The sequence below is a fragment of the Ovis aries genome, chromosome 1 (genome assembly GCF_016772045.2).
Source record: "Ovis aries strain OAR_USU_Benz2616 breed Rambouillet chromosome 1, ARS-UI_Ramb_v3.0, whole genome shotgun sequence".
NCBI classification, from domain to species: domain Eukaryota; kingdom Metazoa; phylum Chordata; class Mammalia; order Artiodactyla; family Bovidae; genus Ovis; species Ovis aries.
The window spans coordinates 179,699,720-179,703,165 of NC_056054.1; positions in this window are offsets into that span (position 1 = coordinate 179,699,720).

The window sequence follows — 3,446 nt, forward strand, 5'->3', positions numbered from 1 at the left end:
TACTAATCTGGTTTCTTATAAATAGTAATGCGTCTATTAAACAAAACATTAATTTCCATGGTAGCAGAAATGTTCTCCGTTAGAAAAGAACTTTTCTACGTTGATTCCATGTGTAGTCATTGTTTTCAAGTGTACTCACACTAAATGCAGAGTCCAGGAAAGAGATTCAGGGATGCACCTGTCTCTTTACATAATCAGAGGCCTTAAGGCTATGCTAGCACATAGTAAAAATAATAGTAATAGCCACAATCTATGCCTGGAGAATCCCATGGACGGAGGAGCCTGGTGGGCTGCAGTCCATGGGGTCGCTGGGGGTCGGACATGATTGGGTGACTTCACTTTCACTTTTCACTTTCACGCATTGGAGAAGGAGGTGGCAGCCCACTCCAATATTCTTGCCTGGAGAATCCCAGGGATGGGGGAGCCTGGTGGGCTGCCGTCTGTGGGGTCGCACAGAGTCAGACACGACTGAAGCAACTTAGCAGCAGCAGCAGCAGCATGGAGTATTTTACTGTGCCAGGCACCTTAGTAAATGCTTTCCACACATATCTCATTGACTCTTACAGCATGGCTGTGTGGTGCTGATATTATTCCTAGCTTGAGTTTCAGGAAGATTGAGTTGTCTCCTTGAGCCATACCAGGAATTTCTGGAAGGTTGAGTGGTTTCCCAAAAGCCTGCCACTAGTCAGCTCCCAGGTTAGACTTGGCTCCATCTGCCTAAAACTCAAGTTAACCATTGCACTAGCCTCTTCCTGAAGCACAGAATGAAGAGAGAAGCCTTCTGGCCCTGAGGTGCAGGGGGCTTCTGAAGCTTTGCTGGAGCTCAGTCCTGGCTCCCACTGCTCTGCTGGGAAATAGCTGGCACTGGCCTGTGTGGCCCACAGTACCATGTTGACACCTATCGGTCTGTAGGTACTTGATGTGAGTTGCCATTCTATGTCACCTAATTCGCCCAAGCCCAGTTTGGGGACCATAATCACAACTTGAATGGTATAGAGCAGATTTGGAAATGATAGCTTACAGTGAATGATGTCAGATTTGTGATCTCCGAAATTTTGGCTTGGGACCAGAGACCAGGCTTGACCACTCAGGGCTCTTGTGTGGCAGAAGTGGAAAGGGACATAGATTCTTCTGACATAGACATCAGAAGGGGGCGGAGGGTGCCCCACTCGCTAGTCTAAGCAAGGGAATTATATACTTTTAAAATTAGTTACTACAATAAATCAAAAGAATGTCTCAAGGTTGTAAAAATTTTACAGATCCACTCCACAATTTACATTCTAGGATAACAGGATTAGAATTTAATAATAGAAAGATCCTGCCAGACCCGTTCCCGTAATATACATTCTAAGATATCAGGATTAGTCAGAAGGTTTTCAGGAAGGAGAAACTGTCCTAAAGCAGGATACATTGTTGTTATATAATCCCTAGTACAGAGTTTAAACTGAGTTGTTTGTTGTATACCAGACCACCTGACCTGCCTCTTGAGAAATGTGTATGCAGTTCAGGAAGCAACAGTTAGAACTGGACGTGGAACAACAGACTGGTTCCAAATAGGAAAAGGAGTACATCAAGGCTGTATATTGTCACCCTGCTTATTTAACTTCTGTGCAGAGTACATCATGAGAAATGCTAGTCTGGATGAAGCACAAACTGGAATCAAGATTGCTGGGAGAAATGTCAATAACCTCAGATATGCAGATGATACCACCGTGATGGCAGAAAGTAAAGAACTAAAGAGCCTCTTGATGAAAGTGAAAGAGGAGAGTGAAAAAGTTGGCTTAAAGCTCAACATTCAGAAAACAAAGATCATGGTATCTGATCCCATCACTTCATGGCAACTAGATGGAGAAACAGTGGCTGACTTTATTTTGGGGGGCTCCAAAATCACTGCAGATGGTGACTGCAGCCATGAAATTAAAAGACGCTTGCTCCTTGGAAGAAAAGCTCTGACCAACCTAGATAGCATATTAAAAAGCAGAGACATTACTTTGCCAACAGAGGTCCATCTAGTCAAGGCTATGGTTTTTCTAGTGGTCATGTATGGATGTGAGAGTTGGACTGTGAGGAAAGCTGAGTGCGAAGAATTGATACTTCTGAACTGTGGTGTTGGAGAAGACTCTTGAGAGTCCCTTGGACTGCAAGGAGATCCAACCAGTCCATCCTAAAGGAAATCAGTCCTGAATATTCATTGGAAAGACTGATATTGAAGCTGAAACTCCAATACTTTGGCCACCTGATGCAAAGAGCTCACTCATTTGAAAAGACCCCGATGTTGGGAAAGATTGAAGGCAGAAAGAGAAGGGGATGACAGAGGATGAAACGATTGGATGGCATCACCAACTCAATGGATATGTTTGAGTAAACTCTGGGGGTTGGTGATGGACAGGGAGGCCTGGCTTGCTGCAGTCCATGGGGTCGCAAAGAGTTGGACACAACTGAGCGACTGAACTGAACTTGTATAATCATCACTTTCGGGCTTAAAGAAAAAACTGTTTCATGTGACTAAGGAATGTAGAGAGGAGAAAAAAAAAAGTTTGTCCTTTCCTCCTCCTTGAGAATTCCAGACCCCTATCTCCTCGAGAACCTCAGACCCCTCTCTCCTCAGGGACCCTTGGATTTCTTATCAACCTGCCTAGGAATTGACTCTTTCAGAAAGGGTCAGTCATTCAGTTGTGTTCAACTCTTTGCAACCCCATGAACTGTAGCCCACCAGGCTCCTCTGTCCATGGAATTCTCAAGGCAACGATAGTGGAGTGGGCAGGATAGCTATCCCCTTCTCCAGGGGATCTTCCTAACCCAGGGATCGAACGTGGGTCCCCCACATTTCAAGCAGATTCTTTACCATCTGAGCCACCAGGGAGAGAGTTTGGGTCTGTGATCAGTTAAAGTAGACTCTTGAGAAATCAGTAGAGTCTGAGGTTTCCTATATGCTTTTGGGGTGGGGGGGGGGGCGGTGGATATTTTATTATTCTCTGGGAATAAAGGGAAGAGATTTTTTAACACATTTTTCAAACTAAATATTTGTGTAATTAAAGAATTTTAATAAAATTTCAAACAAAGGCCATCAAAAGGTCAAGATTAGAGTGTGTAAGCAACCATCTTCTCCAGGATGTTTTTTTTCTGTTGAAGCAGCTTGGAGCTCACTGAGAAACCACAGAGTTAAATGATTATCCTGTGCCTTCCTGATTAGGAACAGGCTGCTCTCTGCAGTTTGATTAGTCTCGCTCATAGCGACAGGATTACAGCTTATTAAAACTGACAGTGCTGTGTAGGGCAGGGAGCCAGGAAGGTCAAACTTCCATGCTGAGCCAGCCACCAGCAAGGCTCTGCCTTTACCTGAAGGTTTGGTGTAATTGGCATTCACTGTAATAGGCTTTGTCTCATTTCTTTTATTTTTTTTCGCCCTTTAGGTCTCTTGCTCGTTTTACACCTTTTGTCTCCCT